Here is a 14,304-nt window from a genome sequence, read left to right on the forward strand (position 1 = left end):
GCTTGTGATGGAGGTAGATGCAATTCCATACGCCTGCTGGTGTTTGGCTGCTGTGCAGCAGGCTGCGCTCCAAGGCAGTTCCCAACCACAATCATTTTCGGTATTAAGAAGAAAGGTTTGTTGGGGGTCCAGAAAAAAGAAACTCGCTCCAAGGTGCCTGCAGGTCAAGCCAACTATTATTCACCTCAGGGCTCGCCCATGTTCGCTGATGGTCAAACGGACACCTTTAAAAAACATTTTTATACACAAGTTATGCGCTCAGACTCTGATGGTACTTGGCTTGCATACTAAATCTGATGAACAGTCCAGCACTGTAAGGAATAGCAGAACCTTTCATCTATGTTAAGTAAATACAGTTGGTAGTACTTCTTTTGAATAATAGTGTTGTAATGTGAGTTTTTAGTAAATAACTCCCTTGCTCATTTGGGGGTGAAAAGGATGACTTGGACCAGGTGACCATAAATTAACTTAGCGTTTGTCATCCTGTGTGACCTTTTGCATTCACAAAATGTATATGCCTCACCATTTACCTTCTGGATTTTAAAACACACACTAACTTAAAACGCATACAAAGCGGAGACAAATTGATAGATTGTACTGAATTATATCATCACCGTGATGCTTTTCTTCCACTCAATTAGGTCCCAAAATACTTTACTGTTAGTGGAGTAAATATCTACACTGTTGTGTATGGCTGGAAAAGGGTATTTGACCTGTCGTTTGTGAATGTTTTAAAAAATATATTTTGTGTGAGACCTGAAGAGGTTCCCCTTTTTAGTTGTTTCATTTTTGTCCTCTTATCTGATCTTTTTTTGACAGATTTCTGGATGCACTATAGATTCCAGTCTGTTCAGAGTCCCTTTGCGACATTCCACACGCTTCTTTGGCTTATTTCTGTGCTTGGGGTGCGATTCTGGAGAATTGAACACATTTTTGTGATGGGGGGATGACTCTTGTGCCAATTTCAAGTTTTTGTTCGTGGACGTCTCCTTGCACACTCCTAGGCCCCTGCTGCCGATCTTACACGGGTACACAAACCGTTCTGGTTTTTATGACAGCATATCTCTGCTCGAGAGACACTGTATGAAAATGTAATGTCCGTTTCGGATCATTATATTCTGCATTCACTTCTTGTTTTTGTAGAGCCATTGAAAGTGCATTCTTCTACAGCTTTTCACTCAATCACTATCGTGCAATGGCAGTGTGAATTTAGCACATTTCCTATTCTGAGAAGGGCTATGTTTTCTTTTGCTTCAGGATGATGTCCAGTGTTAATTGGAATTTTATGCAATGCACACCTCGAAACTGTTCAATGTGTCCCTTGACAAATCAGATTCTCTTTGTCAGGGTCCTCTGAGGCAACAGGCACATCCGTGGGAAGTATACTTTGTCCTTCTCGGCAGTTTTAATTGAATAGTTGCTACATCTGTTTTTACGCACAAGTTAGCAAGGTGTCTGTGAGGTGTCGCCCATGCAACACTGGAAAAACAAGCATTGAAAATGCAATAGGTCTCGCCTTTGATTAAGTTAAAGCCATTTGCTTTGCTAATGGTATTCTATAGCAAAGCAAATGGCTTTAACTTAATGAAAGGCGAGACCTATTGCATTTTTATTGCTTGTTAAGCTCGTCAGTATTAGTGATTTCTCTCACATTGTAGCCCGCTTTCACCATGTCCATGTATCAGTGTTCACCTGGCATCTTTGTCCACTGGAGTCTTTATGCATATTGTGATCACAGCTTTTCATGCAAACGCTCACAAATTATAGCGCCTGCAGCCTGAGACTGGGCAGAGGTAATTTGTTGTTTTTTTTGTTGCATATTTATATAGCGCGAACTCGACCCGAAGGTATTGGAGCGCTATACATATCACCGTATTTACATTACACATTCAGGCTCGGGGAGATTAAGTGATTTGCCCAGAATCACAGGATGTGGATGCGACCTCGAGGTTCGAACTCTGGTATCCAGCAACAAAGTCGTCAGCGTAGCCGATGGACCACATCCTCTTCTTGCATCTGCCACATGCAGACATTTCTCTGTAACGTTATGTTCAGCAGCTCCGTAAGATAGCTCAGTGGTCAATATGCCTGCTGCAGAGATCTGTGTGTGGATGCAGGTCACTACTTCCTGTGCAGTAATACAGCTCAGGGGGATAATGCTCTCTGGGTGTGTACTGGATTTTCAATATGGCTGAACTGCCACTTTTGCATCACATTGTATTTTTGAGGTTGGTCTGGGCAAGGCAGCATAGGCCTGCGTAGGGATTTAAGTGGGCCGGGTTCTAAAAAGCAGGTGCTGAGACGGGTTTCTTTCAGGCTCTCGATTATTGCCCTCACCCTCCGAGTAAAAAAAAGGATCTTAACTTGCCTGCAGTGCCGTCCGTCACTGCCTTTCATGTACCTTTAAAGTGACTCATTACAAATCTTTCACAGTCTCACCATTTCAGAACTGAAGCATTTTAACTATTTTATACAAAGATGCCATTGTTGTGGCTTATTTATCTTATGCAACTAACAACCATTGACAAAGCCAATAGTTCTGGCTTACTGTAGGTGTAATGTTACTTGTTTTATATATCTGGATGCAAAGACAGAAAGAAGCAGCAAAATACAAGTAGGACAGCACTTAATGCTAAGTAGAGATTGCTAGCTTACGTGTTTTAAGCCACACCCCTTTAATTATATCGGCCACAGCCATTTGAGACCCCGCCAGTTTTTTCATCCCACTTAAAGCCCTGGACCTGTGTCTAAGAGGCTATCAGCCTGCTCCAGATATCTAAGTTTCGCATTCTGAAGCTTAAGGATCTCACCACTTTTTTTCTTTGCCTCCTAGTATCTGTAGCCCTGTATGAATGAAATAAAAAGACAAAGGAAATAGAATACAAAGAAACTAAATCTGGATTCGATGCACTACTTGTGCATGAAACTTGAGAGCCCTGTTGCTATTGTTTTGAAACCACCTTTGTAACTGGTCACAGTGCAACTTCTTTCACCAACATACTTTTGACAATAATGAGTTTGACTGCTAGCGGTGTGGCCGACTTAACTTTTATCATTACATAGCTGATAAACGTGCCATTAAATAATTGGCATAGGTAAGAAATCCATGGTCAGCTCAGATTCTAATCATTTTGAGGCCGACAAACGTAGTGACTTTAAACTGGATGACAGTTACACTTGTCATTTACATAGGCCAGAGGGAAAACCTGCTTAATTAAGTGCTAAATCAAAAAACAAATTGCTGCAAATAAATGTACATCCATATCATTGTTCATCTGTAAACCGAGAATGTTAATTGGTGCCTTCCCAAAGTTAATATATATACTTTTTTGGTATGGAGGGAGAAAGTGTACTCACATTTAAAGAAACATGAACATTGGCAGATGCTGTGAAAGAAAAGTAGTGTGGCAGCGCGGGGGGAGAAAAAAAGGAAAGAAATAAAATCGTACCTAACTGCCGGTTGCTGCCTCAGTGCTCTTGTGCTCCTCTCCACTCTCGGCAGTCCATGCATTCACTCCCGGACTCCCCTATACCAATCCAGATGTTGCTGTCATGCTGGTAAAACTATTCCCGCTGCATGAGAGAAGCGCCGGGATTGGTCTGAGTGGGCTGATTTGATGCTCAGTCAGGGCCTGGGAGCCTGCGCCTGTTCTCCACCTGGCTGTGCATCACAGCTTGGGTGGAGAAATCTAAGTGCACATGTCAGGTTGGGCATCCTAAGACAGCCGGCAAAACCGACATCCGCACTTGCAGCAGTACCCACCAATCCTTCTCCCTGCTGCAGCTGGTGTCCATCAGGATGGCCCCCCCCCTGCCCCCCCCAGACTCGGCTCAGTGAGGAAAAATAAAACGATAACCTGTTTTATTATCATTTTATTTTTCATGTTTCACTGCTGAGAGAGCAGTGGGGCGATGCTCCCCCACCTTTATGGAGGAGCCTCAGCTGAACATGAAATATCTTTCAACTGTATGAAGTGAACTTGGAAAGTTTATCAAGTTAGAGAAGAAGCAATGCTGGCATACATACAAAACTGAGAGTCTGGACCTATGAATATGCCTTTACAATTATAACACAAAACGTTCCCCGTTAATTGATTCTTCCTTAGTTATAAAGTACATTGTAATTTTGTTTACTTATTAAACAGATACTGATAATTAGATATTGATAATTTGCTGCAGTAGTACAAGCGCCGAAACAAGGACCAATGCATACAAGACAACTATTAAGTCATGTTAAAAGAGAGGTTGTCTGGTAGAATATGAGCTGTGAATTTGATTTAGACTGGATAGTAAAGTTCAAAAAAGTTGTGAGACAACAACCTTTCAATGCACCGCAGAAAGAGAGAAAAAGGTTAAACTATTATTGCATGCCCTCCTTAAAACTAATGATAAATCACACAAAGAATGTGAAAAAAGACAGAAACAATGGGTAAATGGCAACAAAATGAGCCTAAGAGAAACAATGCCCATTATACTGAATGAGGAAGCCTCAACCACGCTTTTGTGGCATGCCCTATCATAGCCAACCTCATCCCACCCTGAAAAGATGATAGTATCAGGGTGGTCTCTACCTCAATGAGAGGGAGTTCAAGATAAGTTTCTGGATAAACAAAGGATCCAGATTAAGAAGTAACACTACCTGTAACACCTATAATAAACAGTAGCCTACTGCTGGGGAGCTCATTAGAACCAGCTGCCAGTCTCATCATCAACCGCCCCGCATGGACCCATATTACCCCTCGCCTCAGGAACCTCCACTGGCTCTACATCCAGAAATGATGCAATTCAAGATGCTGACACAAGCCTACAAGGCCCTCCATGATCAAGGATCAGCATAGAGCAACTACCGCCTGAACTACCACCAACCCGCCAGACACCTGCAATCCACCTCTCTCGCTTACACTCCCCGCATCTGCCGAATCTACAGTGGAGTAAACTCTTTCTCCTACCTCGCCACCAAGACCTGAAACAATCTTCTCTTCCACTTCCAAACAGCATCATCTCTCACAGAATTCCGAAAGGAGTTAAAGACCTCGTTCTTCAACTGATTGCAGCAAGATCCCAGCTCCTGGATATCCTCACGGGTGATTAGTTGTGCTCTTCAAATTCCGATTGATTGATTTATCATCATCTGTACCTTTCCAGGTCCCGACCCTGATCGCCCCTTTGTCCCTGTACTTCCTGGTCTCCCTTTATTTTGTTTAGTGCCCTATGAAGCCCAGAAGTGCCTAGATATATCCTGGCATGCATACCAATGGGCACTTAATAAAACAATGTCTTGGTGTGAAAGGCGCTGTGTCTAATGTTCCAACTCCTTACACAAATCTAGAGAGCTCAAGCTTGAAGCAGGGAAGAAGGTTGGAAAGAAGCCAGAGTTTAATTTGTGAAAGAATGTGTGCCGATGCCTGAAGCTCTACTTAGAAGCCCACGGCCAATGCAATTAAATGTTGGTCCACCCTGCGCCACTCCCTGTCCCTTATTCTAGCTCTTGCAGGTTCCTGCTTTCTCCCTTTGTGACAGTGTTACCGTCTATATCTTCCTATTTCTTTCCCATTTGTGTGTTTTTCTCTTTCCTGCACTCAGGAAATAACTGATGTGGGAAGCAAAGGCCGTTACCCAAAAAATAGGTGCCCCCACTGGCAACCACTGGCTCACCTTAAGCATCAGAAAGAACAATTTAAAAAAGTTTTAGGAAACTTAGCAGGAGAAGGATGGGGAGAATTCTATGCAATTTTTCTTCACCCAGAGAGATTTTGGGGCTCCCCGTGACGTGAGGTCTCCTCCCATGTGCAGTTACTCTCAAGAGCCCTCTTTGTGGTCATCCATGCTACATGTACAGCAATAGTGCATTTTCTATTCATGTTGCTGCCCTGTTTTGAGATCTGCAGAATATGTCCTAGTAGCCCATGAAGATGTGTCCTTGTTCCATTTGCTCAAGTACGCTCTTGCAAATTCCCTTCATTTGGCCTTTATGACCTGAAACACTAAGATAGGTTTCCTTTTTAGGTCTCGCCTGCGTGGGCTGCGCACATGCGCAGTCTAGCTGGCGAGATTTAACGTTTTTAAGTATTTTCTGTAAAGGGCTTTCAGCCTCGCCCCTCTTTTCCATTGGCTGGTGTCACCGTTTATGCTAAACGGTGGCCAGCCATTGGAAAAGTGCTGGTAGTTACGTTTTCGTTTGGCCTTTTAAGCCGTCCCATTTGGATGGGCTCGTCTGACTTCCGTGCGTCGTGAAAGCTTTCTTATTTAATGGGGCCATGGGTTTCAAACACATGGCCCCATAAAGACAAGAAAGCTTTCACAACGGACGAAAGTGAAAGCGGACCGTGCTTGTTACTTGAACAGCCAAGATAAACACCCATTCGGGCGGGGTCGTGTGCTCCATTTATGGAAGTAGCAGCTGCTACTGGGACATGAAGTCAATTTGATTTTTGATGAGTCACTCAGTTGTTCGCTAGATTCGGTGCAATGACTCAGTAAATGTAAAAGAAATGAACAAGAAACCGGACGTGACCGCTGTAGGATCGCTTACTCTTTGCACAGATCCTATAGGCAATACCATAGTGACAGGGGTTACTTCTCCCATATCGATAATCTAAGTTCCATCTCTCTGCTGCTTTCGAGGAAATGAAACATGACTTTTTGCAGTACTGACATGTGGGCACTTGACGTTAGGTTCGAGATTGAATCCTCGTTCATTCTAGACTTTGGTAATGTAGCGTTGATGTTTATAAAAAAAAAAACGAAGCATTGATTGATTCCTGAATTGAATTGATTTTGATTTTGATTATAGATTCACGCCGTTTGTTGCTATTGAGAGGTGTAGCTGATGTACCCTTATTTTTCAAAAGTGCGTCTGACCTCTGTCAAAGGGTCTAAACTTTTGAACTGAATTGATTATCTCGGTTTTCGTTGCCCATTGAATTGTCGATCATTTATAACACGAATGGCTGCTTGCGTTTACGCTACTAGTACTGACACACTTTAGATCTTAGATTTATTCTGATCATTCTGATAAAGCAATACTGCTATTAGGATATAACTGTGTTGCGTATTGAAATCGAGAAACCCAGAGGCGTTTAAACTTTAATAAAGGATTGGAAATCGACATTGTCTGTAATATCTGCTGCCTTACAGCACTTTATTGCTTTCTAACATTCATTAATATTTTTAATTAATTCTCACGCAATGTCTTATTTAGTGCCTACATTTTAGACCTTTTTCTTTGTATATCTTGCTCAATGAAAAGAAAAAAATATAATCTAAGTCTTACAATTTCACATTATGAATGCATAACACGGACAATTTCCAAATTGTTTACGAGGGTGTGTTTCCTGGGAACCATTGAGGGAACCGCTATCTTATCTGTTATCGCCACCTAGAGGCCATTAGGTTAATCATTTTCAAAACACTGAAGGAATCGTTCTGTGACAAAAAATAAAGTTCAAACCACTGAATGTTATGTTACATTGCATAACGAACAGACTTTTTTCGATTTGTGCTCCAATTTGTGTAGGAAGAAAAGGGTGTGCCGTCACCATCAATCAGCCTGTCTATCCCACCAACTATTCACCTGAAACCACATAGCCCACACTAATGATCACACTTACCGGGTATTAATATATTCCAAAGTAACTGGAGTAAATGGATGCAATTTTTCTTGAGAGAACATTACTAATCACAATAACCAATGATAACCACTGGACTAACCACTAAGTTTGGGTTCTGGAGTCATGTGCTACTTACCGTAAAGTGCTTTGACGCCTCCCCAAGGGTAGTAAGCGCTATAGAAATCCAATTACAATTGCAATTGGTAGTACGGCGATTCCGACTCCTGCAGTCCAAAGCAGAGGCATGAGGGAAAAGTATCAAGTCCCCTAACATAAGCCTCACCTGAGTGGCCGAAATTTCTTAATATTTCATGCAAAGAGGCGCTACGTTGTGCACGGAGGAAAATACAGCTGTGAGGCATATCTACTGAGCCTGGCCGGCTGCTGGTGCCATTCCTTGTGTTGACACCCAATGAATCTACCCTAAACGAGGCCATGGTGCAGAGGTGAGTTGCGCTGTCTATAAAATAATTTGTCCTAGAAGTTTATCCTTCCAATACAAATTCCTATGTGTAGACAATGTCAGATCATTCCTGCACATTGGATGTGTGCTGTGCACTAAATACATGGCAATAGAACCGAGTCAGGTGGGAGACTCCCATTTATTGTAGCCAAAATTGCTTTATTTGAGCTGTCTTCTGCTTAAAAGTGCCTTTGCTTCAATAAAAGTCAGCGAGGTAAGGAAAATACAGTCCCCTGATATGTTTTTCAAAATCTTCCACTTTCCTCTTCTAAAATGTTGGCATTTATGGCACTGCAGTACACTTTTAATGTGTCATTAAAAAAATGCATTTCCCCTGTCCACCTGCTTCAAGTCGGCATTAGTTTTTGACGCAAAGCCTGGTTCAGCTATCTTAGATGAACCTTTGCCTCAAAATCTATAGGTGTTATCACTGATCTGCCCCAGAATCCCCCTTGTTACAAAGTGGTGCAAAGCAGTGGGAAGATGTTTTTGTTCTGTGAAGCATTCACTGTTCTGGCTTAGAACATCTTTTGTGCCTGATTGCAAATAGCAACCTCTGCTTTGCATCATGCTAGCACTGTTGTAATGCCTTAGAAAGTCTGGGTCCTGGTTCTCTGCGGTCAGAACTGTCAGCATATATAATTATTGTATGCTAACACAGGCATTTTCATTGAGGCTTTCCAGGGGGCTCTGTACCCGCCTCCACTTTATCTCTCAGAGGGCCAAATTGTTATGGGACACTTAACTCTTATAAAGGGAATTGCCTAGCACTTACCCCTTCTTCACAGTATTCTAGTCGCAAAGAGATGAGCTCAGCTTGATGGCCAGCTTAATTTCACTGTCTTTCTAATGTGCCAAAGGAGGAGCTTTTGAGCTTTAACTTGTTAAAAAACCACACCAACAGGCAACAAAAGCTTTACGCTATCACAATGGAGAGAATTACCTAAAACATGTTCTTCATGTAAAGCTTTTATCACTACAGCTTTACTTAGTACATTTTGCATGCAATAATTATTAGCTATGTAAGTTGATGCTCATTTCATTTACATGGGAAGGATAACTGGATATGCTCACTGTTCGCAGATCTGAGCTTATAAATTAGAATTTACATATCTCTGCAGTGATTGCTTAACCCACTGAGTTGAAGTATGATCGTTTTCAATGCAAGTTTCTAACAATTAGGATATCTAAGTAAAAAGAGTCCTCTGTCATTGATTAGACAAAAAACTCCTTTGATGAATGCACAGAACATTAGCCTATCTGAAACATCTTTAAAGTTGCAGTGGAGAGACAACTTTCACCACTCACACCGAGGCACCAACAATGCAACTATCAGCTTCTCAAGTGATTTTCAGAGCCACCCAGGAAAACAGATCGAATTGGTGTATTAAATCCTGATCCTTGTTGTAAGGAAATGCTTTCATGGACTCCATCGTTGAAGAATTTGCTGCAAAATGAAACCCGGTGGGCTCAACACCACGAGATTTCTTTTTGCAGCAAATTTGTTGACAACTGCACCCATGACGATTTATTTAAGAGTTTTGTATAGCGTTGGCTAGACCCGAAGGTATCGGAGCGCTTCACAACATTAGTGGCGATGTTTTCTTACAAAGTCCTGGATTTGAAATCTATGCTGAATGACAATTAGTGGGTACCGAATGTGCCAGTATGCCTTGTTTGCCATTTTAATGAATATGGTCATGTCTCACAAGCACCTTGACCTCCCCACTGTCTGAAGTTTGAACATCAAATTCTGGAATAGCTTGCCCCCTTAGAGAGGAATGATTGTCTCCCATATTGCCCTCAAGGAAGACTCGGTAGCCATTCCTGTATCGCTTTCCTAGCATGTAGTAATTTTCTCTTTCTCTGTTTTTTTTTTCTAGTGCCAAGAAGCCTGTTCAACAAATAAATAACCACATCACATCAGATTGTGCTTCAGTTCCAGAATACATAAATTCCCAATCTTAAAGGCCAAATATATTTTCCTACCGGAACCTTCACTTGCCATGTCGTCTCATCCAGATATATGAATGTACAATTTAAGTTGTATATTGCATTTTTTTGTGCTGCGATAATCGAGATTTTCCAAGCACAACGGTCACTGAAAGGTATTTTGGTACTGAGGATATGTCAGTAAAAGCGGTCTCTTAAGATTAAAGAAACTTGGTTAGGTAGTGAAAGGCAGAGTCTTTAATCTACATGCAAAATACAGTTGATTTTCGATTTTTCAGTTCTCGAGAGGAAGCTTGTTCCATTTCTAAGTTGAGAGGTGGAAGAAGAATATACAGACACTCACACATTCTTTCTCTTTTTCTCTCACAGTGTGCTGCTTTTAAATTAGGAGTAATGCATTTGAATTGTGACCTGGATTTCACAGCGCTGGTCAGCACATAATCCGCTGCTTTTGATCACCTAAAACATGGACCAGAAGTAACCATAGTAAACAGCAAGGAAAGCTTAATGAGTATTGCAACCTGCAGTCGATGTAATAATTTTATTAGTATGATACGTGAACACATTTTGCGAGCTTAAAGATGCCATATTACTGCATTCTGAAATCAGTGGATAATCGCAACATATTTTTTTAGGAGAAATCCAAATAGGAAAATTAAGACGCAGCATAATCGTGTAATTTGACATTGTTGGTAGGCTGTCGCCTATTATCTCGTTCCACTAGTTACATTCCACCCTGGATCAGTGCATTTATTCGGTGGTTGCATCAATTTCTTTATCTACAGCTGTGGCTTATTAGCTTAACCATATTAAAAACCAAGGGTTCTTAAACAATTCGCCTATTTCAATTATATGTAAGCCATGTGCAATATTTAAGTAGGCTTCTCTTATGACCTTTTTATGTCTCGGCTATCAGACAGCGCAAGCTGTCCGATGGCGAAAAGACCTGTTGTCAGCTTACTGTGGGCTTAGAGCCGCCCAGTGCTTACCATTAGTTGGATTGACTGTCACTCTCATTTGCTTGCTTTTCATCAGTTAACATGTGTGGGCTTTCCTTCCTCTTCATCTGTTTGTCTCTCCCCTGGAGCATGGACGCATTACTTGCGTCGCTCCACTGCTCACTTTTCAGGCATTCTTTTTTTTCTTTTTGTTTAAGCACTCCACAAGAGTGCATTTATTTATTTATTTATTTTTGCGATTTTTACAGCGCGCAAATACCCAGGGGTGTCTCGGCGCTTTGATGATCAAACTGAACAGGTAAGGCAATTATTGTGCAAACAGCCACGTTTTAAGTTGTTTTCTGAAGCTAAGCAGTGTAGGGCATGTCTTGATACTGAGGGGGAGTGAGTTCCACAGTTTGGCAGTGGCAACTGTGAAGCTTCTGTCACCCCAAGTGACCTTTTTTGTGCGTGGCATGTTGAAGAGGTGGGCTGATGAAGAACGAAGTGTTCTAGATGCTTCTAAAGGTCTAAAGGCGTGTTTCAGGAACAGAGGACCAGAGTTGTTAATGGCCTTGTATGCTATGCAGAGGGCCTTGAACTTAATGCGGCACCTCACAGGGAGCCAGTGGAGTTTGCGAATGGAGTGGGAGATAGAATTGTGTTTAGGGATGTTAAGCAGAAGCCTGGCTGCGGCATTCTGTACCAACTGAAGTTTTTTAAGCACCTTTTCCTGGGCGTTGAGGAATAGGGAGTTACAGTAGTCGGTTTTTGAAAATACCAGGGAGGTGATTAGGGTCTTTGCAGCTGAGGTTGGGATGAAGGGTAGGAGCTTTTTAATTTTCCTCAGGGTGAAGAAAGAGGCCGAGACAACATTATTAGCATGATGGTTAAAAAGAAGCCGATCATCAAAGATGACTCAGAGGTTTCTCACTTTAGTGACAGGTGTGGGAGGAGTGCCTAAATTGTTTGGCCACCACTGAGGGGACCAACAGGGCTCCAGTTTACCAAAGGTCATGATCTCAGTCATGTTGGAATTCAGTTTGAGACAGTTGGCTGCCATCCAGGAACTGATGGTCAACATTCCCTCTTGGAAGTTGGCGGCCACCCTGTCCCTGTCCTGGTGTATTGAAAGGACTAACTGAGTGTCATCAGCATAGGTAGTGAGGCTGATGCCATCTTCCTGAATCACCCTCGCGAAGTCCGACACATAGATGTTAAAGAGGGTCGGACTTAGCGAGGAACCCGGTGGTACACCGCAGGGAAGGGAAAGGGGAAGTGATAGAAAGGAACCTAGTTTGACATTGTGGGAACGGTTGTGTAGGAATGAGGCGATGAGATCCTTAGCTTTATGTACCACACCCATGGCTGCGACACGGTCAATTAGGATGTTATGGTCGACCGTGTCGACGGCCGCGGATAAGTCCAACAACACCAGGACTGCCGCTCCTCCCTTGTCCATGGTGTGTCTTATCTCATCCGCTGCCTTGATGAGTGCCGTCTCTGTTCCATGGCCTTTCCTAAAGCCAAATTGTGTATCGTCCAGAAGGTTGTGGGTGTGAATGTAGTGTGATAGTTGTTGGTTCATAAGGTTCTCGAAAATTTTAGCTGGGAAGGGTAGGCAGGCAATAGGTCTATAACTAGCCAGATCAGTGGGGTCAAAGGAAGGTTTTTTTAACAGGGGTCTGATAATTGCTTTTTTCCACACTGCTGGGTAGATACCTGTTTGGAACATGTTGTTGCATATGTTGGCTAAGGCTGGTGAGATTGCCTCCGGAATGAGGTTAAGGATGGAGGGAGGGCATGGGTCTAGTGGTGAGCCTGATTTGATGGTTGTAATAAGGTGGGAGATTTGTTCAAGTGTGACAGGCTGGAAAAGTGGAAAAGATCGGGTGATGGAGGAAGGGGTAGAGACAGAGATCTTTACCATGGGTATGGTTTGAGGGGTGAATGCAGAGAATATGGAGGTGACTTTATCAGTATATCAGTAAAAAAGTCTGCCAGAGAATTGCAAAGTTCTTGTGAGGTGTTTTCAGGTGGGGGGGGAGGGTTGGCCAGATGGTTGACCACCTGAAAGAGCTTTCTGGTGGAATTTACTGCTGAGGTGATCTGGGTAACATAATAACTGATTTTCTCAGTGGCTAGCTGCTGTTTGTATTTCGTAAGCGCGTTTTTGTATGTGATTTGGTCAGTGGGGTTGTAATGTTTGCGCCAGTTTCTTTCTAAATTCCTGCAGAATTGTCTCTGCAGGCGCAGGTTTTCGGAGAACCAAGGTGCTGACGGGGAGGTACGGTTTGGATAGGTTGTTTTCAGTGGTGCCTGATAATTTATTGCAGTATTAAGGTGAGTAAGATAGTTACTGGAGGATGTGACTGGATCGGTGTCAGAAGAGTCTAATGCGGTTGCAAGAGTAGCCGCTAGTTCGGGAATATTGATGTATCTCCAGTTCCTGGACGTAACTGGTGCCACGGGTTTGGATGGAGGGACCGTGGGTGATTTAAAATTAATATGGAACAGTACCGCTGAGTGGTCAGTCCAGGTGAGGGGTAATTGTGAGGAGTAGGCAATGTCTGTGTTGTTACTGAATATCCCGTCAAGGGTGTGCACTGCAGTATGCGTGGGTGCCATGACTAGTTGGATAAGTCCTGCGGCTGCCATGTCTTCCAGGAGTAAGGTCGTGTCAGTGTCAGTTTTGGCCTCTAGGTGGAAATTAAAATCGCCTAGAATAGTGAAAATAAATTTCCCAGCAGCATTCTCTAAGAGGCTGTTAATGTTAGCTAGGAATTTGGGGCGAGAACCTGGAGGACGGTAGACTAAAATCCCTGTGAGTGACTGGTTGCCAGAGAGGGTGATCGTAAACGAGAGTGCTTCGCATTCCATGTTGGGGAGGGGGGAGGTATTAGTGCGAAGGTGTTCTCTGTATATAATGGCCAAACCGCCTCCCTTTTTCAGTGGTCTGTCTAACCGATTGACACAGAAGCCAGGTGGAAGAGCCGCCGTGAAGTCAGGGTCAGCTGTCGCGTCTCCCCACGTCTCTGTGACAAACAGTATGTCCAGAGAGTGTGCTGAAATAAGTTCCAAAATGTCAAGATGGTGTTTTGGGAGGGAGCGTGCATTTATGAGAGCCGCCTGTAGTGGTTTAGATACTCTTTGTTTGGGGGGAGGACGTGTGCAGAGTTTACAGATGGATGGTCCACAAATGTGTTGTGACAGAAAGAATTGAGGGGGAGTGTGTGGTAGCAGTAGAGAGGGTCTAAGTGCATGCAATTGCGCGGAGCTGTAGATATGGTGGGGAGAGGTTGGGCCAGGGGGGATGGCACGCGGCACGGCCCAGGCGCAG

At 43.1% G+C, this 14,304-nt stretch overlaps 1 protein-coding gene across 1 annotated transcript in view; it reads left to right on the forward strand.

The window, feature by feature from the left end:
- LOC146857246 (pancreatic secretory granule membrane major glycoprotein GP2-like) overlaps positions 1–14,304 on the forward strand; it is a 606,316-nt gene that overhangs the window by 83,374 nt on the left and 508,638 nt on the right. The window lies entirely within an intron of this gene.

Source organism: Triturus cristatus, chromosome 3_2 (assembly GCF_964204655.1).
Source record: "Triturus cristatus chromosome 3_2, aTriCri1.1, whole genome shotgun sequence".
NCBI lineage: Eukaryota > Metazoa > Chordata > Amphibia > Caudata > Salamandridae > Triturus > Triturus cristatus.